A 27,973-nucleotide genomic window follows, 5' to 3' on the forward strand; every position below is an offset into this window, starting at 1 on the left:
ACAATTAAAAAGACATAATTTAAAAATGTGGTTTTGTATTTTTCTGAGAAAATCCACTGAATACTTTGTTGCACAGTAATAAACTTCATCACATGGTTAACTCTGGTGAAGTACTTTGTTGCATCAAGATAAACACTTGTGTGGCCCAGTTTTGCCTAGTAGATATCATCAGATAAGTATTTCATCCATGACTCTAGAGAGATTGATAAGTGTATTTTTATAAACTGATGTGTAAATAATGAATAGACATTCCATTGTATGGTTTCTTTTATTTTCTTCAGTCAGTTTGACTTCACTGTGCAATCATTCTGCTGAGAAGAACATGGAATGTTTTCTTTTTTAAATTATGAAAACAGCTATTTCACTGCAGAAACTTCTTTGAGAAAAAAGTCTATTTCTTCAGTAGTCTACACTCAGATCATCTTTTGTGGATGTAACCATTCCCTGATATGCCAATTCTTGATGGGCTCGTTAGCAAAATTAGCTTCTAATTGTATGTATCTTCCTATTACTGCATACACGTACTTGTTCACTATTGTAGACAGCATTTTTCCTGTCATCAACACAGAATTCCACAAAATTATTAACTGGCTTAGTACTGTATTTTTGTCTTGGTCACTCTAAATAACTTTACTAAGCAGTGATAAGTCCTATTCCTCTTCTCTGTAATGATCTCAACATCCTCTGTTGCACACAAACCTAGTTACTAAGCAACAAATGAAATTGTAGGCATCGTTCCAAGTATAGTAAGAACTTCACATATTCACAGGCCCTGGATTTAAAACCCAACAAAATTGATTTCTATAGTTTGAGTACAGAGGCTGTGAACTTAAAGTGTTCCATGAAGAATAAGAGCACTGGAAATAATGCCTATCGTTCTTGTATTTTGAGTATGCAATTACTGTTTATCTGTTTATTACACGCCCTTGATAGGCAAGTGCAAGTGAGTGCTGGTATCCATCTGTTACGCTGTTTGTTTCTTTATGAAACACTTTAGAAGTATTTGTTTAGAGACACCATTGTGCTTTTGAAAAAAGTTTGTGAGAAAGCACGAAAGCATCTGTAGCAAAATAATTGAATTGCATTGAGTGTTATTTTTTTTTATTGCATTGTCTCTTTGGGTCATGATATCACCAAACAAATAAATATTCATTAACTGCTTAGTAACTCTAACATAAACAATTCTGTTACAAAAATTATAACACACTAATGTTTAGATCTAGAGTAGCTATGAACTATTGAACAATGACTACTAATTTAAGCAGGGCAAACTTAACATCACTGAAGTTTGGAACAAGCTGCCATTGACTTCAGTGAAGAAAGGATTTCACTCAGACATCTGAGATACTGTAACATGTTTTTCTTATGGCCTCTTTGCTGTTCAAACTGCAATGAAATATCAACTTTTAATAACAACATAACTATGGAAATAAATATGCTGCTAAGTTTGGCAAAATACATTTGTCTAGTAAGTAAAAATAATAACTTGACACATTAACCTATATGGTTGAGACATTCTGAGAAAATTAATATTTAGATGCACAGTTCCAACTCTAATACATAAAAAATTTTGTAATAGTTATCTGACAAAATACAATTCAGTTGGAAAAAATACATCAGAACGCTTTACATAAATTTTCAATTTGTGTATGTTTACATCAGAATAATTCTTTGTCTACATAATCTTGTATGAATGTTCTTTTTCTGCCTTTGGGATGAAATATGTGTAAATGTTACTTATGTCAGCAATATCCTGTAATTTATCACAAAGACCAGCAGGTCTTTTCTATTTAAAGACATGAAAAGGAAATAAAAGAAACAAATATTCCATGAGAATCTGAATCCAGTGGGTTCAGAATCTAATCCTGTTAGACAGTTTCATTTATATATATCTCAACCTTCCCACCTTGGACGTACAGATTTCATGTAGAAATAAGATGGACATGGCAAGGTAATAGAGAATGAGTCCTAGGTGGAGATGCTTTGACACCTGCTGAGCTTCAGATGGCCATTGTCAGCCAGCCATAATGCCAAGAACTTGTCTAAGCTACTGTGTCCCAACAGGCAGCAGTGCTGCAATTGATCTTGTTGGATAAGCCAGTGAGCAAATGCTGGGGTTTTACCAGTGATTTAATTTTTCACGAAAGGTGATTTGATTTCTCTTTAAATTAGAACTTCAGCAACGAAAAGGAAATAGCACCTCCTAGTCGAAGAAAAGCTTATATTGGTTGTGCTGTCTTCTAACCATTGAAATACTTTTATTTTCATTTGTTTTGTCTCACTTCCATTAAAAAACACTTGGAAAAACTTACTTTTCTGCTTGGAAGGTCTGTTTTGACTAATACTTATTTCACTGAAAAGTGAATTGTGAACCAAAAGTTCATGCTAACGCCTCTGCAATCAAAACTAGGCAGTGGAACTTGAAGGACGGCTTAATGATGGATGGTGTTGGTGTTCGCTCTAGGTTTGGAAATATAGCCACTACAAAGGTCTGGAATTATTTGTTGCACAAGGAAAACAGCTTGTGGTGTAAAACAAGCCTAGGACACATTTGTTCTCAAAAACCTTTCTGAATATGCATTTATTCTTAAGAATTTTTTACTGGCAGTTTATTACTGTGTTCGTAAAGACATATATTGAACACTGTTTTGCCACGAATGGATTCCCCATTTGAATGACTCTTTTAGATGTCATTGCTGTTTGCAAGGATTAAATTTCACAAGAAAACAAAATTTACATCCTTTAAAGTCTTTCATGACCTACTAGTCCAGCCCGAAATGCACTTTCAGTTCTCAGAAATTGCCAATACAAATAACCTAAAAGCTGAGCAACTCCAAGAAACTTGCTGTTTTCAACTCTTACATATTATGGTTAATCTCCAATTAGGTGAGAGAAAAACCCCTCACCTTTGAGAAAGAGTCTCAGTTTTTTAATGAGTAATCATGACTCCTCAGCAATCTGATGCAGGCACAAAGAGATAAAACCCTTTCCTGCTACTAGAAAATAGCGATGAAGCTGAAAAAATTAAATGATAATTTAATGACTTATCCTCCAACAGATAGTGTGTTGAGTGCCCATGATGAATCATATATTTTAGGTTTTTCTTTTTTTTTTCCTTGCCTAACAAGCTTTATTCAATAAAGACTTTGGCAGTTCTTTTTTCTTAATTCTTGCAGTATTTTCCGTATATTTTTAAAAATAAGATGAAGTTATCAGCTTTGGCTGAAAAGTAATAAAAATTTATGAAAATGTCAGTAACTTCAACAAATCTGATGAAGTTACATGGTCATTGTACTTGATTTAACTTGATTGTTTCTACCGTCACTCCAGTTTTGTGAAGTGCCTTATCAACACAAAACACAATATTTATAACACAAAATCAAAATAATGAACTGGTGTGTACATCTTTTATGTCCAGCAGCAGATTCTCTGTAAAATAAGGGAAGGGGAAATAACAATTTCAGTGTTTCTTTCCCTTGTCATAACTTTTGTTGTTAAGCTGTGTGAACTCAATTGAAATTCTTATTTCCATGAATCATTTCACTCAAAATATTGTCCTTACACTGTATTTAAAACTGTTCTTTTACTTTGCAAAGAAATTTTTGATTAAGAGAACTAAATCAACTGCTATTTTTCTGTGGCTACTGATTTTTTAATTAACTAAGCAATGTTGCCATTTCTTTTTCTAGCTTAAGGAATTAGATGGACAAGAATAAGGAAGCACATTTTGTCCTCCAACATGTCACAGAGTGCTGTGGAGCTGTGCTACAGGTATTACTGCAAGAGTGACGTTGTAGTAGCTCCTGTGACATTACCTTTATGACAGGAAAGGATTGCCTTAAAAGTACTAGTCTTTCTTGTAGGATTTTGTAGAGCAGGAATATATGATCATCCCTTGTATTGCCACTGTCTGAACATGCTTGCAGTGCATGTTCTTTACCTTAGTGCAGCAAAGCAGAAAAATGTTTTTGGCTTTTAAAAGCCACCCAATAAATTGCATTTTCAGCTCTTAACATCTTGATTGTCACCCCACTCAAGACAATCGGTTCACCCCAGTAAGGGGAGTTTGCCACAAGTATGATAGGAAAGAAGATAAGGTGGGACCTGACTGTCTTTGGACACAGAATAGCAGTGCTGATAACTTCTTTATCACATTCTTTTCCATCTGCTCTCCACTTATATATGTTTTCTATGTTAACATGGAAAAAGTCACTGCAGAACTGGCTGATGTGCATAATAAGAGCTACAGCAGATGAGATCTCCTGGAACCTAGAATTCTTGCTGTCAACTTGCCACATTATGCAGCACAATTTCTGTGTCACAGGTCCCTCAAAAAAAGATCCTCATAAAAATTCTTCCTGAGAATGGCGACTATCCCTCCAAGGCTGCTGTGTTCTGGGTAAAAGAAGAACAGTGGAAAGCACATCAGCAACTAACATTTGTGCATATAATTATTAGGTTCTGTTCATAAAGGTAGAGTTTACACATTGATTTTTTTATTGGTGCATCCTAAGATCTTGTTAAAACCTAACTGGAAGTCATCTATAATTTTTCCTTAACCCCAAGAAAATGGCTTATTTTTTCACAGGGTATCTCTTTTTCTGAGGAAATTATGTAGTGATTAGATAGAAACGACAATAAAAAATTATGAGAAAAGACAACAGAACTGATCGTAATTATTTTACTGCATGTAGTGTGTCATGTAAATTACACGTTTTGGATAGGTCACATAATTTGGTAGGTAGAAACCCCACATTTATTGCATTTTAGTATTGATTCAGTTTTAAATTAGGTATAACGTTTGTGCAAGTAAGAAATTATAAGAAAGGCTATAATTATGCATTGTTCTGTGGTCTTTTGATTCTAATTTTTGGCAGTTGTGAGCAACTGAGATGTTATAACATAAGTTGGGGAAAGTAATATGGAAATTATTTCTTTAAAGCAGTATATGCAACCTTTCTGTTTTGTAATTGAGATTTATACAGTTGGAAATATAGGGTTGTTAACAATCCCATACTGATCTTACAAAACTACTTTGGCAATAGCTTGTGTTCATCATGAGGAGTTTAACTAAGAAATTTTGGAAAATGAAAAAGCACGAGAAATATTTACTCCTGCATAACTGATATAGTTAGTTTCTGCTAGCGTGACAAACAGTGTTCTGATTCTCTTTGGCTCTAAGCCTCCAGGACACAGAACGTTTGCACCCTGTGGCAGGTCACTGAGTTCTGGTCCTTCTGTTGTCCATAGTAGGGGCCCCAGAGAACTACTACTTGTCTTCCTTCTGCCCCATGTTTAAGCTTCATTACTGATAAAAACAAGGCAGAGGAAGGAGGATGAGGAAGAGCAAGGGTAAATATTGTATTTATTGAAGTTTTGCTCTAACATGGACTGAGATGCGAACTGGACATGTGGCCATACCTGGAACATAGCGTACTCTCTTGAGACCTGTGGTATAAAGGTAGCCTTTTAAAAAACTGCCAGGAGTTAGAGACTTCTTCTTTGTAACCCCAAATTTCATTTAGGGCAGACACAGGCAATTTTATGATATATCAGAATGTTCAGACTTACAGATACATTTCATTTAAGAATTTCTAGTCACCTCTGGTTAAAAAGGGGGTTTGCACCTGAAATTACTGATATTTACTTAATGTAGATCTTGACAAAACACACCTTATATTTAAGATTTTTCTCTGCTGAAAATGAAACAAGAAGCCATTTAGTTCACTGAACATTCAACAGCAGCCCAGGAAAACTGTGGTCCCAGAGGAATGCTTACACATTGTGAAATATACGTTATAATGTATGTTAACATCCATAATTGTTCAGCATCTTTAGTACCTACAGTTATACTTTAATGCAGCAAATTATAAGCCCTGATGCACTTTTAAGGCTTTATCTAGAATTAAAGGAGGTATTCTATGGAGGGAAGTGTTCAGAACTCAACTGGAGAAGGTCATGATTGACCTGATCAAGCTTCAAATCAGTCTCTAACTCTGAAGCTGGCCTGCTATGAGAGGCCAGATGCCTCTAGCAACCCACATTATCATATGATTCTACGTTACACTGCAATGACATTATACTACATTGACTTGCATTGTCCTTTCAAAAATGGTACAAAACAAGATAGCAGTCAGAGTAATCTCCTTCTCATCAATATTTATGCTAGACAACTGCCAGTTCAGGCTATAGTGTTCACTTAACTATTGAACATTTAGGACAGATAGTTCTTCTACATAACAGAATCAAGCACTATGTTAAGATAATTGCAAGTAATTTGAAACTGAAGAATATGTATATGTTTGTATCAAAGCTAATATTTTTTAATATATGTTTCAATGATTACATTTTTTATGGAAGCATCAATACATTGCTATAAGGTGTTGTGTGGTTGTTGGTTTTTTTTTTCCTTCAGAGTAATGCAGGGTAAAATCCAGATAACAAGGTACAGCTGTATTATTTAGCACTTCTGTTTTTTATAGGAAAACCAGTTATGCTTCAGAATTCTTTATTCAGCTCTCAGCTAATTGCATTTTGACTCTATACTCTAATTTTCCATGGTACAGAATCATATGACATAAAGGGCAGAGGAGACTTGATGAAACACTTGCCTTAGACTCATTTTTTTCTTACTCTGTAGTGAATAACATATAGGTATTTTGAAGAAATCACAATTATGCACATTAATCACCATAAGAATAAATACTGTAGTTTTTAAACTTTTAAAGTATAAGAATAAAACAACACAAAATTTCTCTTCTTGCATATGGACTTTGGATATGGCTTATACTTGATCTTACAAAATGAAATCCAGTTAGAATTACAGTTTCAAATGTCAGTATAGATGAGAAACCATTTAATAAAACAAAGATTTTGCAGAGTCATTAAATAAATCAACATTTGATTACATAGCTTTAAAAATACACTCTCTGCTTTTTTGTTGTCACTTAGAGTGCCACACTCAGATTAGGTGCTGCTGCACAGTCACAGTCCCAACTGTAGCTGCCCTGTTCTTTGTATGCTGTACCCTCATTTCTTCAAGTACGAGAAAAAGAGTAGCAAGTGTGTTGGCATGATTATGGCTGTGTTCTGAAAGGCTGAACTCCTGCTGGAGCTCGTATTTAAGTACCATAACATAAAGTTCCCACCATCACTACTCTGCCCCGAAGCTCATTATGGAATGATCTCTTTTTACTGTTTGGAGAGTGTGATTTTGGCTCTTGCAGAGGTCCATGGTCTTTGAGGTAGCTGATTTGGTAGGTTTGCTGACAGCAGACCTCATTCACACTGTGAAGACAGGCCCTTTGCACAATACTCTCAAAGGTGATCTTTTCAGAGAAATCTGGTGCCGTACACCTTTTTAAAAAAGCTTAACGGTGAACTGTCATGTGAAAGAGCTTTTTTGATTATATTATGTATTGGGAATAGACTCATCCCCATGTTTCCCATTTTCATGGAGAAGCCATCAAGCTCCATGCTAGTGTGGAGATGTGAGGCACACTTTCCATCCACCGCATTGAATCTCTGCTGCTGTGTGCTTGTAAAAGCTGTATTAGTCATAGTGCCAGAAGGGAGGCAAAGGGAGTCTGTCGTGGAAAACTGGTAATAAGAGCATGCATCTGAGGTAAGGCAGATGAATTAAATCTGTTTCTCTTGGATAATTTCAGAAAACACACAGAGGCTGTGAGGGTTGGAACCAGTCAGTTTAATAGATTGCCAGATAGATTTAACAGATTCAAAGTTGAGCTTCTACTTCTGTATTACATGGAAGATGTATGCATCACAGCACTTTAAGGGGAAAAGATTGTTTTTGTTCAATTCCTTGAAATGAATGTGGTAACCCTCAAAGTAGTCTCTAGATGTTGGATCTACTGAATAGACTAGGGGGAAGTGCATTCCCAGGTCTTCACCCAAGCTCCGCATTTGGCATGGGAGTTTTTAACTTTGTCCAAAAAACTTCCCAATTTGTATCATTAGGCATCTTCTGTATAAGGTGTGGACAAAGCTTAAGCCCATTCTCTTGAGACTTTGAAGCAAATTGACTGGGGAAGACAAAGGGACTGTCCTAGTCCCTTCAACACTCCACATTAACACCTTACATGCAGTAGCACTTTTCACATGCATACCTGCAGTGCCCATCCCAATGGCTATGGGCGGCTGCAACAAGAATTATTTAACTCTCCTCATATAGGTGCTTTCTGGAGGTTAGATATCTCAAAAATGGCACTGAACTTAGCATTGCCTCAGTATTTTATTGAATCTAGCTGCAAATGTCTAGAAATATTTCTCCTCCTTATGCAACAGACTGCAACCTGAAGTCCAAAAAGGAGCTGACTCCCCTGTTTTGTACCTCCCCTTGATTTCCACAGTGATAGGACTGAGCCCCTTCCCAAGAGGAAGACGAACTCGTGACTGATTCCTGGCAATGACAGTAATTAGTGCTCATCTGTCTGTCCTGACTTAAACTGAATTCAAGACCAAAAAAGGATAATAAGGAAAGGAAATTGCATGATAGTGACATGTAATAAACAGCCAGTAATAACTAAAAGAGTGCTTAATGCTATATTTTATGACAGCTTAATTTTACTTCATGAAGAAAAATGAGGTGATAGTAAAATTTCATTGAAGGTTGTAGTGCTGTAGATCTTTCCAGAATTTGGAATTTACAGCATGTGCACAGACATAATTCATTCCTGTTAAAATGTTAAGTTTGCAGTGTTGCTGACCTGCTTAAACAATAAGTGTGCTAGGAGCAAAGAAAACTAGAATGTTATGTTAGCTGAATAACTGTTCCCTAAACTAACAGTCAAAACATTAGTGATTATTCTCATCGCCTACATGAAGAAGGAAGGACATCATTGTTTCCATGTTCATTGCTGCAGTTTTTTAATTTTATGAGTAGCTTTACAGTTAGTTCAGCTGGAGTATAAACGTTGTTGTGGTTTTGTGGTTATGTTTCCCTAATCTAATCTGAGATTTTTATTCTCCTTTTCCTTTTATTGTTTCTATGAAAAATCTGATAAAATAAGAGCTCATGACAGACTATTAATCATCAGCATGTTGCAAGGAATAGCTGAATATTATTTTTGGGTCATCAAAATCATAAGGAATCTAAATTTTATTCAGTTGTGATAACACTAAAAAAGGGTTGATCCCTATGGTGTGACACTAAAATGATGCTTTCTCCTACATTATAAATGCAAGCAATATTGTAAAAGGAAGATGTCAATGTACATAGGTTTTATACTGCAGCAAAATGACATCTACCATCTTAGTTCTTAACAATATTTCTTGATGATACCCAAAATTATATTGTAATTTTTTGGCTGCCCTACATGTCAAGTTTATGATTTCAATGAACCATCCATTATGATTCCAAAATCGTTCCAGGAATGTGACTGTCAGTTGAAATTCAACATTATGTAAGCATGGTTTTAGATTATTTTTCCCTAGATGAATTGCCAGTTCTGTAGCTCATCAACCCCCTCATCAACCCCTCACTCAGTTTTGTAACTGAAGAGCTCACTCACAAAATCTCTGGAGTTTTTAGGTAGCATTCACTATCCAAAAAAGCTTCATCTGCAAACTTGCAAAGTTCAATGTTAACTTTCTTCTCTAGATCATTAGTGAAGACATTGAATAAAACTAGTCTTAACATTTATCCATTGGTTGTTTTGGAGTATTGCTGAGTCTTCTCCATCCTGAAAAGGGACTGTCAGGTCCTGGTTTTTGCTTCCTTACCTTTGATGAGCTTTCACTTCATTTAATGAAATTTCCTCTAACCTTATATCCATTTAGTTTCTTTAGCAACTTTTACTGTGGAACCTTTTAGAAAATCTAAGTGTAGTATTGTGTTTACTGGACTGCTTTTGTCCACGTTGTTACTGACTCCCTTGTCAAACTCTTGAGACCCAGGATTTCCTGTTAGAGGAACCACGCTGGCTTTTTTCCAAGTTATTCCCTGTGTTCAGTCAGCTTATTTTTTATTGTATGTGCACCCATTTTACCAAGGATGGAAGGCAGACTTGCTGTTTGCAATTCCTATAATTCCATTGAAAGCCATGCTTGTGACAGGGAGTTTTTTGTTATATATTTGCAGATGCTATTATAATATAATTCTGATGCCTTTAAATTTCTCTACAATATTATGTAAAGACTTGACTTAGAGGGTTCCATAGCTGCCACGTTATTATCCAGTAATATAGATTCCATGGGGAAAACAAAAAAAAAAAAGCAGAAAATAATTAAACTTAGCATTGATATTTCAGTGTAAAATCCTGGCTTGGTATTACAGATCATGACATTTTCTAGACTAAAAATTATCTGGGGATTGAAAACTAGTGTCAGAATCACGGTACAATTTCAGTAGCTGTTAAAGAATATCTCACAGACTCGTGCTTTTCCCATGCAAAAAGCAGTTGCAGGCACAGCAAAGTAGTCCCAGGGATGCATTTAAACTCAATTGCCTTCTAATGTATTTTATGCTGTCTACAACTTTTACATTTCCACAGTAATACATTACTTAAAGTAACAATTATCAAGTGATTTGGATTGTTTCTGCACATAATGCAACAATGGGAAGGAAACTATTTACATATAAACTCAAAAAAATGCTTGTTTTAAATGAAAAGACAGAAAAGTGAATTTAATTTTAGCCTTTATTTGGATACAATTACCTGAAGAAATGAGTTCCCACCTAGTATCGCAACTGCTGTTAGGATGGAAAGTATTATTTAAGTGAAATGATAAATGATATCTCAGTGGGGTGCAACATTAGACAGTGCATCAAGTGATGAACTTAAAGGAGTTTGACAATTTAAGTTTCACTTGTACATGGAAAACCAGATTTCAGATGGGCTGAAATATTTTACGCTGAAGTCAACAGAGTCAGACTTTAGCATTTAAGCTGAAAGCTGGACTGGAAGTTTTGGTGTCTATCTGATGTTATCATCTTTGGTTGAAAGAAAAATTAGTAATCTGTGTCACAGAGGGCAGCACATCTTGAGGTTCCAAGTGCTGGAAGTTACAATCTGTTCTGGTTTTGGATGTAGGAAGCTAATCAATTTATGTCATCACAGGAATGCCTCTTTATTTGTGACGCCATAGAGATTTGCACTTTTTAACATGCTCTGTTGCTTTTAAACCTTCTGAAATGAGTATTCTCAGTGAGACCCCTGGCACTTCATGGAAAATAGAGTACAGTCTTATGTATTAAGGACTGTCTGACACTGCTGTTGTGACTGGTATCTCTTATGCCTAACTTGGGAGTAGCTGGGAAAGAGCCATGCATCCACTTCAACGTTACTTGGGAAATTCTTGTTGCTGTAAAGGCTTTTAATTTCCCTTTGGGCAGTTTTAGCAATCTGACCATGTTTCAGTATGGAATCTATGCTTCTCCGGGTAATTTTCCACAGTTTACATAGCTGCATGTCTGAACTGACAGTTTAGAGCTTCCAGCTTCATCTTTAGGTATTGTTAATGGCTTATTCAGATTTGTTGGAGATAGAATTGAAAAGCTACTGTATCACATACTGTTGAATGTCATCTTTTTGCAAATCTTGGATTGCTTTTGTGTCCTGGTTCCTGACACTAAGGTCAGAGAATGTGTAGGTATTTCTGAGGGCTTGATTTTATCATTTTTAACTGAGAATACTTCTTATGTAAGTGTGTGCAATCTTAAAACTGAGAAAATTGAAATAAACTTGAAGTGAAAACTGTCCTCATACTGATAGCTTGTCATCTTGTCAGACCACTCTATTGAGATGTAATAGCATGAAGAAAATACTTCAAAATTGGAACGTATAACAATACAAAGAAGAAGTATTTAAGCTATACATTATTTATTTTTATGTTTTACTGTGCTTGTTCAGTATGCCAACCTTTTCAATTCTACTGGAGCTAACTGGGTGGAAATATGCCTGCCAGGATTATTTAACCTCTAGACCGTAATACACATGGTACATTAATCATAAACTAGATCCTAAGTTACAGCCCCAAATACTTAGAAAAACAAGCATAACTGTGATGAAATTGCTTTCGAACTCCCGCTGAGTTCCACGTGTTGGAGTCACTCTGTCACAAGTTAGTCTGCTGGCAATGCTTGTGATAAAGTTTAGGCTAGTAGGGCATAGCTAACTGTGAAGCCTTGTGTCCATAGGTGTCAGCTGTCAGCTATCTACCTCCTACTGCTCTCTGCGCCAAACCCGTTATAACAAATCCATTTTCCCAGGTTCCAGGAACGTTCAGGAAAATAAGACATATTAGGCATAAATACATATATATCTATCTGTGGTGGATCTTCAACCTCCAAATAACCTAAGTGAGAATTTTGCTATTATCTTATAGGATAGTTTACAGCAACAAGGAGTTACCAATCTGCCATGAATACCAAAACTGGGATCAGCCCCAGACCAAAATTCATAAGTTTTGCCTTGCATGTTTTGGAAGTATATAACTTCATATCTATTTTCATACACTGTCTTCCTCATTTTACTTTTCATATTTCAGTGTTTCTTTTCTTTGTATCTCAGTGATTTGTGCTCAGAAAGAGGCTTCACAAAATGCCTACCTAGACACTGTTCTTGTCTTTTACTTTGATCCCAACAATATAGTGGATATTCAGGAGGGTAATGGAAGCCTATCAGAAGACCCCTTTGGGATCACTTTGGCTGTCCTAAACTCACTATTTATACATAAAAGATGGGCAAAAGATTGCCTTCCAGGATCCTTAAGTAGTTGGAGGAAAAACACGGTTTTAAATGCTGTCCCATTCTCCCCCAGGTCCTTAGAGCAGAGCCCTGGAACCTAGGATAGCTCAGTGGCATTTTTACTTTCGAGTGGCATAGCTGAAGAACACCACGCTGCTAAATCGAAAAAATGGTAACGTTGGTTTTTTTTATTATTATTTTTTTCTAGTGGCACAAAGTCTTTAGAGACTTTAGAGATTCCAATTAACATGAGGTAGAATTTTACAAAACAGGTATGTCCTTATTACACATTTTATTACTCTGTGAAGATTCTTGAGCTACTTTAAAATGAGTTAAGGATAAGAAACAATGAGGCCACATCACGTGGGCCTTTATCTAGACTAATATCTGCTGAGAAACTGACTGACAATTTTCTGCATATGGATGATAACTACTTCAACCTGGCGCTATGCTGTGGAGAACCAGTCTGATGAAGAAGACTGGGTCTTCTGTGACATTTAATCCAAACTGAAAAAACCAGCTTTTGAATGCTCAGAATTTAACCAATCTCAAAAGGATTGTGCAATACTGATTGTCATGGAGTCAGAAAAATAGTCCTTTTCCTGTTTTTTCTTCTCACCTTGAAAAACATTCATCACTCACTCACAATTCTTCTTTGGTGGCAGGAATGTCATTCATTCAGTTAATGTAAACATATAACTCCCACTCCTTCGGATTGAAAAATGAATATGAAGGCTCAGTTATTATGAGTCTGTACCATGGCAGAGATTTTTATTACATGCATTTAACCCTGCAGGCTGTTATTTTTCCTTTAAAGTCACAGTAAAAACATCTAATTAAAGAGAGCTATCACGGGTTTTATTGGGTTTTATTTTATTAGTGTGTTCTAGGATATTTTATTAACTTTTGTCGAAATTTTTGCGACGAAAATTATATTTTCTTGGAATAGAAAAGGTATTGTTGGCTACAGTCAAGTTCTTACTGTATGAACTGTCTAAAAATAAATTCCATGTTTTCTCTGTCTTTGATATTTTTTCCCCTTGTACGTCTAGTGAGCATGTAGGTTTTTTTCCATGATGTGTACTTGAGAAAAGAAATGGCAATATTTGTCACCTATGGAGTAGTTATGTGAACTATTTGGGTTCACGTTTTTAAAATACATATACTGTTTCTTCTTTTTGCTAGAGAGGTAACTAAGGATTATTTTATTTTAGGGGCTGTTGGAGGAAGTGGCTTTCAGAATCGTAGCAGTTAGTATGTGTCTTTGCAGCATAACATTTTAATGAGGGCAGTATTGGATAATGAGTCTGGAAGGGTGGAGGCTTCTGCAGATTAAATTATACCAATTAGGCATAATCTTAGTCTGGAGCAGTATGAATCATGACATCCAGAAGAAAGCTGAGCATTCAGTCTGTAGTCAGGGGGAAAATGTGGGCTTGCACTAACGTACTACCTTTTTATGTAGGATGAACATTTTATATTTAGTGTAGAACTATTGCTTCTCTGAATATACCTTTAAAATCTGGCTCATAGTTTCTAGTAGTTCACCTATAAAAGCTTTTGTAAATAAAAGCATTTCTATGTGCTTAGGTTTTACAAACCAAGAGGCTGATACTGTTAGAAGATTGTTCCTCTCTATGTATTTATTCCTGTTCGTGTTCTCTGGGTCTGTTGATCCCTTGGTATTTCATTCAAATGGATTATGTTCTCTTCTGAGTTTGTCTAATTTTTCATTCCTGTGGCTGAAATGAACTTGACAGCAGGCAGAGTATGCTTTGAGTAACAAAAATAGCTAAAAAATCCCCACCCCTCACCAAAGGGTAAGACAATAAAATACTTAAACAATAATATTTGAGATTTGAAAGAATGAGTGGTATTTCAGAAAAAGCATCCCACAGCACATTTATTTTAAAAGTTGGGATAAGTATGTGACTTTTATTTATCAGCTTTATATGTTGAAGCAACAAACTTAAGACACATACATACATGGCTTTTCAAAGTATTTTGATCTGAAGTTTAAAGTTAAGATAATTATGGTTTTTGAATCATCAGGTGTTTAATTAAAAAACAGTAGAATACCATATTTTGCATGCTCTTATAAAACATGACATACAACTCAAAATACAAGTTCATTACTGCAAAGTTCATTGAATATATTTTTTATATCACTAGTATGATATCACATTTATATCACATAACTCACAGTCTCTATTTACCTAATGAATTAACACTGTGATTGTGTATTCTGTAGGAATATATTTTATTTCCTTAAATTATCAGGCATTTGTACATGATGACTGGATCACAGTATCACAGAATCATAGACAGCAGGCTTCCAACCCAAACAAACCCAGGTTTGGGTTGGAAGGGATCTTATAGGCTGTTATAAGGTCTCCGTGGTGCCTTCTCTTCTCCAGGCTGAACAACCCCAACTCTCTTGGCCTGTCTTCATAGGAGAGGTGCTCCAGACCTCTGATCATCTTTCTGGCCCTCCTCTGGATCTTTTCCAACAGGTCCACGTCCCTCTTATATTGGGGGCCCCAGAGCTGGACGCAGTGCAAGGAGGTCTCCTGAGAGCAAAGTAGAAGGGCAGAATCACCTCCCTTGACCTGCTGGCCACGGTTCTTTTGATGCAGCCCAAGATATGGTTGGTGTTCTGGGCTGCAAGTGCATGTTGCTGGCTCATGTTGAGCTTCTCGTCCACCAACACCCCCGAGTCCTTCTCCTCAGGGCTGCTCTCCATCCATTCTGTGCCCAGCCTGTATTTGTGCCTGGGATTCCCCTGACCCATGTGAGCAGCCTTGCACTTGGCCTTTTTGAACTTCACGAGGTTTACAGAGGCCCACTTCTCAAGCCTGTCAAGGTCCCTCTGGATGGTGTCCCTTCGCTCCCATGTGTTGATTGCTCCACACAGCTTGGCATCATCAGCAAACTTGGTGAGGGTCCACTCAACCACACTGTCCATGACACTGAGAGATTTTAAACAGCACCAGTCCCTGTATTGATCCCTGAGGAATGCCATTCATCACTAGTCTCCACTTGGACATTGAGCTGCTGACTGCAAGCCTTCGAGTGTGGCCACCCACCCATTTCCTTATCTACTAAGTGGTCCATTCACCAGATCCATGTATCTCCAATTTAGAGACAAGGATCTCATGCAGGACAGTGTCAGTGATGATTTTTGTGAAAAACTCTTGATATTTAGCTGGTACATGAGCTGTTATCTACCGTATTTTAGTACACCAAAATTCAGATAACTGGTGCTTTTCATGGGCAAAAAGATATACTGTTACATATGACTTTAATATATATTAGCAAGGAGATTTTGAAATTGTCTTTTCTGTTCATATATATAGATTATGCTGTGAATGTCTGAACATACTGGCTAATATAAGATTTCTGGAAAATTCAAACATAAGTCCAAAATGCACTTTCTGTTAATCATTATTTGATTAATAGGTCTGATTTGAGAGTGCTTACCAGGACCTCTCAGTAAGAAGATCAGGAACACAAGTTGTACTCTCCTCTATCCCTTCAGTGGCAATCATGAATGAGGAAATTAACAGGAAGAGGCAACAGGTCAACTTGTGGCTCCGGGACTGGTGTTATCGGCAGGGCTTTGGGTTTTTTTGATCACAGGCTGCTATATGAGTCACCTGACCGGCTGGTGGCAGGCGGAACGCACCTGTCCCAAAAGGGGAAAAGAATTTTGGGGCAGGAGTTAGCAAGGCTCATTGACAGGGCTTTAAACTAGATATGAGGGGGGAAGGGGAGATAACTGGGCCTGTCAGGAATAAACCCAAGGGAGGCATGCCAGGGCTTGAAGGATGGTTGACTAGTGAGGACTCTCACTCTGACATTTCATCTGAGAGAAGGGACAGATGCTTAGAAATCATGAAAGCACCTGGGAGGGGTCTGGTGGGAAATGGGGCCCACACTCACAAAAAGGTGCTGGAGTCACTGGCACATCTGAAGTGCATCTACACCAATGCACGCAGTTTGTGCAACAAACAGGGGGAGCTTGAAGACATGATGCACCAGGGAAACTATGACATAGTGGCTATCACAGAAATGTGGTGGGATGCCTCACACGACTGGAGTGCCACAATCGATGGCTACAAGCTCTTCAGGAGGGACAGACAGGAAAGGCAAGGCGGTGGAGTGGCCCTGTATATTAGAGAATGCTATGAGAGCTCAGAAATCAAGTATACTGATGATGGGGTGGAGAGTGTTTGGATTAGGTTAAGGGCTGATAAAGCTGATATCGCTGTGGGAGTCTGCTGTAGACCTCCCAACCAAAGCAGTGAGGCGGACGAAGCTTTCTATAAGCAGCTAGGGGAAATCTCGCGATCACTTGCCGTTGTTCTTGTGGGGGACTTTAACCTCCCAGATATCTGCTGGGAATACAACACAGCAGAGAGGGAACAATCCAGGAGGTTCCTGGAATGTGTGGAAGATAACTTCCTCACACAGCTGGTAAGTGAGCCAATGAGGGAAGGTGCCCTCCTGGACCTGCTTCTTGTGAACAGGGAAGAACTTGTGGGGGAAGTAAAGGTTGGTGGCCGTCTAGGGCACAGTGATCATGAGATGATCAAATTTCTGATTCTTGGGGAAACAAGGAGAGGGGTTAGTAAAACGGCCACCTTAGATTTCCAGAGGGCAAACTTTGACCTGTTCAGAAGACTGCTTGACAAAATCCCTTGGGAGGCTGCCCTGAAGGATGTAGGAGCCCAGGAAGGCTGGACATACTTCAACAGAGAAGTCTTAAAGGCACAGGAGGAGGCTGTCCCTGTGTGCTGAAAAACAAGTAGGCGGGGAAGGAGACCGGCCTGGCTAAATAGGGACCTTTGGCTGGACCTCAAGAACAGAAGGAGAATCTATGACCTCTGGAAGAGGGGGCAGGTCTCTCCTGAAGACTAGAAGGATATAGCGAAGCTATGCAGGGAGAAAATTAGGAGAGCCAAAGCGCAGCTAGAGCTCAACCTAGCTACAGCTGTTAAGAATAACAAAAAATGTTTCTATAAATTCATTAACAACAAAAGGAGGATTAGGGAAAATCTCCCTCCCTTATTGGATGCAGAGGGAAACATAGTCACAAAGGATGAGGAAAAGGCTGAGGTGCTCAATGCCTACTGTGCCTCAGTCTTTAGCAGTGGAACGAGCTGTTCCCTGGGCACCCAGCCTTGTGAGCTGGGAGACAGGGAGGGGAAGCTGAATGAGGTCATCACAATTAAAGAGGAAGTGATCTGTGACCTGCTACGCCGCTTGGATGTGCACAAGTTTATGGGACTGGATGGGTTACATCCAAGAGCGCTGAAAGAGTTGGCAGACATGCTCGCCAAGCCACTTTCCATTATCTACCTGAAGTCATGGCTAACTGGGGAGGTCCCAATGGACTGGAGGGTAGCAAATGTAGCGCTCATCTACAAAAAAGGCAGAAAGGAGGATCCGGGAAACTATAGGCCTGTCAGTCTGACCTCGGTAGCAGGGAAGGTCATGGAGCAGATCATCTTGAGTGCCATTACAAGTCATATAATGGACAAGCAGGGGATCAGGCCTAGTCAGCATGGGTTTATGAAACGCAGGTCCTGCCTGATGAACCTGATCTCCTTCTACGACAAGATGGCCCGATTATTGGATGAGGGAAAGGCTGTGGACATTGTCTACCTAGACTTTCGAAAAGCATTTGACACTGTCCCCCATAGAATTCTCATGGAAAAACTGGCAGCTCATGGCCTGGATGAGCATACAATCTGCTGGATCAAGCACTGGCTGGATGGGCGGTCCCAAAGAGTGGTGGTCAATGGAGTTAAATCCAGATGGGAGCCGGTCACAAGTGGTGTCCCTCAGGGCTCAGTGTTGGGACCATTTCTGTTTAACATCTTTATTGATGACCTTGATAAGGACATAGAGTGTATCATCAGCAAGTTTGCAGATGACACGAAGCTAAGCGGGAGTGTTGATCTACATGAGGATAGGGAGGCTCTACAGAGAGACTTGGATAGATTGGATCATTGGGCCAACGCTAATGGAATGTGCTTGAACAAGGCCAAGTGTCGGGTCCTGCATTGGGGCCAAAACAACCCCATGCATCGCTACAGGCTTGGGGAAGTGTGGCTGGAGAGCTGCCTGGCAGAAAAGGACCTGGGGGTTCTAATTGACAAGTGGCTGAACATGAGCCAGCAGTGTGCCCAGGTGGCCAAGACAGCCAATGGCATCCTGGCTTGTATTAGAAATAGCGTGACCAGCAGAAGTAGGGAAGTGATTGTCCCCCTGGACTCAGCACTGGTGCGTATTTTGTCCAGTTCTGGGCACCCCAATACGAGAGAGATATCGAGGTGCTGGAGCGAGTGCAGAGGAGGGCAATGAAGCTGGTGAAGGGCCTGGGGAATAAATCTTATGAGGAGCGATTGAAGGAGCTGGGACTGTTTAGTTTGAGGAAGAGGAGGCTGAGGGGAGACCTCATCACTCTCTAGAACTACTTGAAAGGACACTGTAGAGAGGTTGCTGCTGGTGTCTTCTCACAGGTAATTAGTGATAGAACAAGAGGGAATGGGTTCAAGCTGCAGCAGGGTAGGTGTAGGCTGGACATTAGGAAAAAATTCTTCACAGAAAGAGTGGTCAGACACTGGAATAGGCTGCCCAGGGAGGTGGTGGAGTCACCATCCCTGAATGTGTTTAAGACTCGTTTAGATGTGGTGTTAAGGGATACGGTGTAGGGGAGAACTTTGTAGAGTGGAGATGATGGTTGGACTCGATGATTCCAAGGGTCTTTTCTAACCTAAATGATTCTATGATTCTATGATTCTATAAGAAGCCGTGTTGTTATATAAAATTGTGCCAGTTCATCAAAAAAATTGAACACATTTTTTAATTATAAACCTTTAATTGACCCTTAATCAAAAGAAAAATCACAGCTTCTTGAGAACTGTCTTAAAACAGGTCAGATAACACCAAGTACATGCCTCTCTTCTACAGAACAACCGTATAATCTTCATGGTCTATAATGGTCCAGTGCCGAAAATTTATTACAAATTATTTTGAAGGATATTTGTAGATGTAACTTTTATATCCCCTAATGCTGGAACAACATAACATTATCAGTTGTTATTTTTTTATTTTACTAATCAACAGTATGTTTTTGTATTCTGCATACAGAGATAAGTAATTTTCCTGTAGGAGTTTGACCTTTTCCCACATATGCTAGTGGTAATATTTCCCTTTGGGTTGTATAGAAGACCCAGTTGGTCTTGATTTCCTAGATGAACACTTAGCTGTGACACAAAACTTGTATCACAGTGCTATGGGTATGTGATTCATGATTTAGAATCAGAGGTCTATTGCAGCAAGCTACACTTGTGAAGAGTTGAATTAGTTCTACTCCTGCCTTTCTATATTTACAGAATAGCTCCATCAGCTTTCTAAACTGTGCTAGAAAGCTCCTTGTCCTTCCCAGGAAAGCAGAAACTATGGAAGTCAAGGTCTACACTACCTGCTTTCCATCATATATTCATTGATCTACAGCCAACAACAGTGAGTTGTGCTGCATTGTGAATGTGTTCTAAGTTGTTTGCTTTGATTTCATTTGTTTTGGTTTGTTGTTTTGTTTTTTTTAAAATTCTAAGCACATTTTTACAGAATCTCAGAATTGTTTATTTCTATACTCATTTTATTGGTCCTCTAAAGAAGTGTCCCTTTCATAATTTTCTAATTCAACATTACTTGAAAAATATGTACTTAGTGTAATAACTCCAACTGGTTTATAACAGGGGAATTAGAAATTACATTCATATCACATATCTTTTGACAATGAAAAGTGAAAGCTAAAAACCAAATCCTGCATCATTTATTTACCATATTAAAAAATACAGCATTTCAGGATGGAAAAGATGTAAAATAGATGACGCTACCCCTTTAAAAGGTGTCCTGCACGTGAGAAGAACTGCAACTCTAGAGTACAATTCAGTTTTAGTCTTGTTCACTTGGGAATAGGAAATAATAATCTTTTTTTTTTGAGCCATGCTGCCATTGTGTTGCAGTTCTTTATTGTAAAGATGACCATTAAGGGTTCTGAGAACTGATATAGGCATTTTTGCAGAATTCCTGACAGTTTTAAGAGTGTGAATGAGGAATGAGAGTTTTTAGACAAGCTCCATAGTACCTGGGTCAGCAACAGAGAACAGTTAGAGTATCCCTATTATCCCCAGAGGTTTTTCCAGCAGGAACTCAAAATTAATTCCACAAGGTGACTATATCCTAAGAGATTTGGTCAGAGAAATGTCGATCCTAAAGGTTTCTGCTATGGCTGCTTCTGTGCCATAGGTAGCCTAGTGATGTGCAATCACTGTTCTTTTAAAAACATAAGTGAGTCAGTGGGCAGTGAAATCAAGAAATGAACAGGAGGCTGTTATCCAAACCGCATGTCTTCTGTGAGTCAACAGATACTAGCTGTCTTTGCCGTTAATGTCGCTTGCAGGGAAATTTGTTCATATACGAATCTCAGATCACAATGTGCAATTAGCAAAACGTTCCTGAAAGAGCTAATACTGATGTTCTTCTTCAGATGTTTTCATTAGTTCCAAAAGCTGAAATCCTCCACTACAGACGTAGGCTACTTATCAGTTACAGTAATTTTCTGCAGGGCAATATGGATCCTTCTAGCCTCTGGAGAAACTACTCTCTGCATTTTCTTTGAAACCATACTTTTCTGGAACTCCCTTACACATGTTTGTTGGTGACATAAGCCTTGTTTTCCTGTGGGCAATTGACCTTGCAACACTGGGTAAAACTTCTTGAACTCACATCGCTTTATAATCAATAAAAGTTAAAAAACTTCATAGAGTAAAAAACTTTATAGAATACCTTGCTCCTGTTCAAGATGAATCCAGGACTCAAAATAATTTAATTAGGAACTCATGTGGGGTGTTGCTGCGTAAAATTTGAAGCAAATCTGGACGTCGCTAGCATGTATGCAGTTAATTTTTATAGGGATGTCATTGCACAGCTTTTCCTTAAAAATATCAATTTATTACTTCTTTGGTGCCAACAAAGGTTGAGTTTTCTTAGAACCAAAGCCTAAATCTCAGAGCATTTACATATTTATATGTATTTTGCATCATATATCCACCACCCAATCTACTTTATGCAGCTATTAAAAAATCACTTAGTACAACAAAATACCCTCCCGCGTCTTGATATGTAGGCACTGAGTTATGTCTGAAAAAAAAGCATCAGTTCCTCCCCTATACTAAAAATCATGATGATATGCAGGGGAGCATCTGTAGCTGCACAAGTAAAATTAAATTGTGTTGACTCCTTCCTATTGGAGACTGGCTAGAGCTTTTGTAGATTATATTATCTGGGAGAGAAAAAAAAAAAAGTAGTTTAAAACCTAATCCAATAGGAAGGTATTATACATTATCAGCTCACTGGGAAAATTATGTTTTGACTGCATTTCTGAATTCCTGGCAGAAATTGTGCTTTCTTCCAGCTGATGCTCTCTTTGCTGTTGAAATCGCTTCTTTCAGATGTCAGTCTGTCGTAGTATTTTCTTGTGGAGCCAGGTGTCCTTCTAGCCAAAGGAGCCAAAGGTTAGCATTTGCCATCACATCCCTAACTGTGATTGTATATTTCAACTAGAAAAGGATGAAAATACTTCAAAGACTTAGGGATTTGATACTAAGTGGAAGAGGAGGAATGGATTTTAATTACCGATGTTTGTAGCCTTCAAAGACGTTAATTTTTTTTTTTTCTGCTGTTCAGGGATTCGAAAGTAGGGATGTTGTTACTGGGGCTGGAAAATTTGTCAAATCAGGTTTAAGAAAACTCATGTTTTCTTAAAAGTCATTGGTGGTCTCTGGTTATAGATATATGAATTAGCTGAGTAGTTGAACTTGGTACTACAATAAACTTCCACCAGTGAAAAAACAGTTGTCTGTCAAGGCAGCGAGCAGCTCACCCCTGGGCCTCTCCTGATATCAAGGCCCAGGAAGGTAGTATGTGACCTGAATGTAACTTAATTTGATTAAATTTGATGAGTGCCAAATTATCACGTTGTTCTAATTTGAGCAGATCAAGAAAAACGATGTCTTTCTTCCTTTGACTTTCTTTGAACAACTGTTGCTAACGCACAAGGCTTTAATGTTGGAAGTGAGGAACTTTAGAGTGGATGAGTTAGAACTCAGACAAAAGGAAGACACAACTTAGTAAGTTTGTCAAGAACAAGAAGAACAAAAGAGAAGGCAGACTGCCTTTTTAATGCTACCAAGACATTGTATAAGAAAGCTGAAGACCTCAGGACTTCCAAACGGCTTGCAGTTAGAGGCAGTTCTTTTAACTTTGCAACATCTGTGATATAAATTCCTGATAAGTTTCCCAATAAATAATTAATGCAATAGCTTTAGCGAGAACATGTGATCAACTGTGACTAGTGACTGGTGAATTCTTCCTCAATTATCAGAGAGAGAGAACTGTATGTTCTTCATCTTTCCATTTAAGTTTCAGTTAAACTATCCCTTGATATCTTAACAGATAACCAGCTGTTTGTTCTGAGATACATACCTGTTTTATAATAATTTTTGATAAAAGTTTCACAGAATTAGTCACAGCAAACAACCTGATTCAAAAGGTTGAAAAAGCCTGTAGGAACTGGTGGGACAACTCAGTCTCTCCATCAAGGCAATTCTATTGAAAATGTGTCTATAATAGAAAAGAAAGCTCTGTATGCGTTGTAGGTAGGTGCATTCCAAACCTTTTTAATTATACAGCTTTTTAGCATGCATTTTTCCTGGCACCATTATTGACCTGAGATGACCTATAAACAGATAAATGGAAAAGTTAGCTCTGAGCAGTACAAAACTGAACGCAGCATTTCCCTGAGATGTTCAGTGTGCTAAATGGAAAGGCCTGGTTCTAATGCAGTTTGGTTTTATTGCTACAGTGATGGATAATTTGACCGGGAAAATACAGAGATAATATGTCCAGTTATCAATGTCTATATATTGTAGAGAGTTTGTGGCCTTTAGCATTTTCTCAGTCCACATTATAATCAGCTCAGAATGCATATGCCATATGTCATTTAGCAACTGGCAACTGTTTGGGAACTTTCCTAACTGGTAGAATATTCTTGAAATTTTAGAGAGAGATATAACTGACGCCTACTTTCATGTCTTACGATGCCTGTGGAAATATCTCAAATCTAGTACAAAACCTCAATATCAAAAATCTGAGAAGGTTGGGATTTATAGTTTAATATTTGTATTTGCCCTAGCCATATTGGTTTTATTATACGGTAGGACAAAATCAGTTATTAAAATACTTTATGATGAAGCTTTCATGCAGTTCTATGAGCAGTGCTTCTGTATCACTTTTATTTTGGATATTATTAGGATGAGAGTTTATCATGGAATATTGCTACGTGCTCTGTATTCTTGTGGTTACAAAAAGTTTCAGTAGCACATAAATAGCCAGGGATATTCAGCACATCATCTTTAGGACCTTGCTAAACATTTATCAGAATCCTTTGTCTAGAAAGGAAAGTGCACCCCTTTGAGATTGCCAATAAAGACATCAATGAAGAGATACAGATTTTAACATAAGGTGAGTTACAGATCTGGGAGAATGAAATTTAGTCAGCAGCAATGACCACCTTCTAGTTTTACAAGCAGATGCCAGGAATATTTTGCAGCCCTCAGCAATTCATTCTGTTGACCCAAAGGATTTTTTTTTCAGCTATGTGATCAGTGTTATACGTGTGTGGGATGAATGGAATCTACAGTCCCCTCACTGAATCACCAGTAGTTGATATTCTTTAGGTGGCATGAATCTGTAATAAAGCAAGTACAAAGGAGACACATTACAAAACATTCAGGGAAATATACTTCCAGCAGAGGTTTTACATGTCAGGTCTTTATTTCTGTGAGTCTGGGAATTATTCTCTACTAAAAGGCAAAGATTAATGCAGTACCTACAGAGTAAAGCTTCAGACCGAATTACAGCAGAAGCACTCTCAGATGGCTTTCTGAAGTTTTCATTCAAAAATATTTTGCCAGTCTCTGATGTCTGCTGTGCTACACTGAGTCCAATTGGCCCTGCTGTCCTTTGTCTTTCCATTCATACCCTGAGATAACCTCTCCAAAAGGATTTAACTTAGTCATGTTAAATAACATTAAATTCAACCTAATAAGGGAAACCAACAAAACAACATCAAAAACCTGGTAGAAATAAGGTGATTCCCTTAAGGTTTTCATATTGACTACCCCTTTGAATATTCAGCCTCTTTTTTCTTAACCCCTTATCTTCCCTAACTAGATTGCGTATGCTTTAGAACATGGGCTGATTCATATTCTCTGCAAGTTTTTAAACAGACTGTAGTAGCCTCCAGTGGCACAAACACCTACAAGCACTTATGGCCTACTAGGAAAGAAAGGTTAGCAGTGATCAGAACAGTTTTATAAATGTCTCATGTTTTCCTGCAAATGCAGAGCTCAGTCCTCACTTCAAAACAACCAGATTTTACAAAATAGAAGGAAAGTGTCTGAATGGATAGTCAATTTTAATGTGCAAAAGCAGCTTTGTGGAATGTTATGAAACAAGTGGAACCGCTACACCTACTTTTAGCAAACATGACTTTTCCAACGCTTTCATTAAAACTAGCTTTGCTGCAAGTCACGTATTTTCCCCAGATTGCTTTTTAAAGTGTTGATCCACCAAGATTCTGAATGCAGTACAGCATGCTTGATTTGAACTAGTTCACAGAGGTACTTGGACATGACCGGCACTTTCAGGCATCCTGAATGAAAGCTACTTGAACTATAAGCCTAACTGAGAAAACTGTGTAGTAGTCCTGTTCATTCTTACCCTTTTATCATCATTGAAGTTCACCTTCAATATGCAAACTTATTAAAGACATATTTAAGGCTACTAAATGAGTACAAATATTACAATGATAGCAAGCAGTGATTGCTGCCACAGGCAAATAAATGGTTTTGCTATGCTTGAATGAATATAGCTTCTATTCAACAAAAAAAATATAATCATTGTTTGTTGTTTGAATTTATTTCCATAAAAAGATTATGCACAAAGAAAAAAACCTGATTTTGAATGTTGCAGCCAACATCTTATTCTCATGTATAGAGGAGACAGGAATGAGAAAGTCAGAATGTTTTAAAAGAAGAATTTGTTCTTTTTTACTTAGAAATATCAATAACAGCAAGACTAGTTTCCCCTGCTCCTTCTGCTAGATTCATTCTAGGCCTTTTTTTCAATCCATGCTGGCAGAAATTATGACATTGAATCTTTAACAAAGATGTATTTTCCCCAAGTTTTTTGATTAGAGGTATGTTAATAAAACAATATCAGCAGCCTCCACCCACTTTGGGTTTTCTCTGCAAGATATTTGAGCTGTATATGCATGCCAGTTCTCCATTTGTCCACAGAATCTAAAATGAAACCAAAGGAAAATTATGTTAGTTTTTTAAATTTTTTTTCTTATGCTTTCAGAAAGGGAAAATACAAAACTGTTTTTGATTAGTTGGTCACCTTTGAACACTTTCTGTTCACTGGAAGATCTTGTTTAATATTTATTTAGTTTTTATAGCAAGCACTGTGATGAATTCAGCCCTTGCTACTTATAACAATAGTGGTGGTGTAAAAATTGCCATTGTGAGTATAAAATGCTTCAGTACACTTACTGAAGCAGAAATGTTGTCCATTAACTCCTAAAAATGCAGGGTTTTGTACTGATATTTTAAAAATCTTTTCCAGGAATGTCATTTTCACTGACTCAAGGAACTGAGTTACAATATTATTTAAATATTATTCATACATGATTCAAGCTAGACAGTTAGGTTAGAAGTCCCTCTTTTCTGAAGATATAAAAAGATACAGTTATTTAGTCTCAATTCTGCAAAGCACTTTGAGTAAATTGGAATATAGGGTCATCAGGAAAAAGTTCCCAGTCTGAAGTTTTTAATCTTAGCATTTTCTTGACAGCAAGGTGAAGTCTTCAAAGCATACTCACAAGGATTCTTCATCTTCAGAGACCCTTTACTTGCTTTAAAGAAAACTCCCTCAAAGAAACAATGTATCTTCAATTAATTTTAATGTTGCAAAATGTAATTTAATCTTTGTGAATGCTTGTCCACATTATGAAGAATGTTTTCATTTCATTTGTGGACAAGCCATTCCTCCTTCAGTTTTCCACATTTTCTCACTTTCTTTGCTGCCTCTGGAACAGTAGAAAAATCGAAGAATACTGCAGTATCATAAAGAACCACTTTTGCTGGGGAGTTGAGTCGTTCTAGACAGATTATTAGCATTAATGCAAACAAATCTAAAAATTGCAGATTAAAAGATGCTGATGCTCTTGAAAAAGAAAGAGACCAAATAGTAGTATATTTAATTTTGACAGAAACATTTTTTCACCTCTCTATGTGTCATATCATCCTTAGCATAAGAGTTACGGGAGGAGAGTGAAGCTTTTTATACTAATTGCTGAGTATTCAAATCAGTGTGTTTTGAATTTCTGACATATTCCAGATCTTTTCAATATTCACTTGAATAATTCTAAAAATCAGCAGTAACAATACCCTGTAATGGCCAAGCAAGACAAGTTTAGAGTGAAAGTGCTGCCAGGTGATGAAAGAACAAAATACATAATCTACAAATTTACCATGTTTGATTAAGAACTAAGAATTTTTAAAGTCATCTGAGCACCTTTACCTTTTGTCCTTTCTTAACTATAAACTGTAGTATCCATCATGACTCACAAAGAGGCACTTAACCAAAACAAGACTCTACAATATAGAGTCTACACTTCATTCCTAACATGTGTGTATTTGCAGCGGGCATGCACCTTTACATTGAAAGTGTACAATGTAAAAACAGTTTTGACAGAACAATTATTTTTTTGTTACAATAGCCTATTCATCAAACACAAGATGTTTTGCAGATATTCATCTTTTTCTGCTAATTTTTGAAATTCATTTGCGTGAAGTATGAAAGGGAGAAATGTGGGACAATCAGGATCTAATCCTCAATCTGAATTGAAGTTTCCTTGAAGTTGTGCAGCACAGATTCTGTCTGGCGTTCAGATTCCCCTTACATGGAAATATTGACAACAGGGGAGAAAGGAGAAATGCTGATTTTTATATATCCCCTTTCATATGACATTCTGACCTGTAACTTAACTTTCCCACTGTAGACTACTGTTAATAACTAGTGGAACCATCAGCTTAAGCAGCATTGCACCAAGTTCTACAAAAGAA

Source organism: Rissa tridactyla, chromosome Z (assembly GCF_028500815.1).
Source record: "Rissa tridactyla isolate bRisTri1 chromosome Z, bRisTri1.patW.cur.20221130, whole genome shotgun sequence".
In the NCBI taxonomy this organism is placed as follows: Eukaryota; Metazoa; Chordata; class Aves; order Charadriiformes; family Laridae; genus Rissa; species Rissa tridactyla.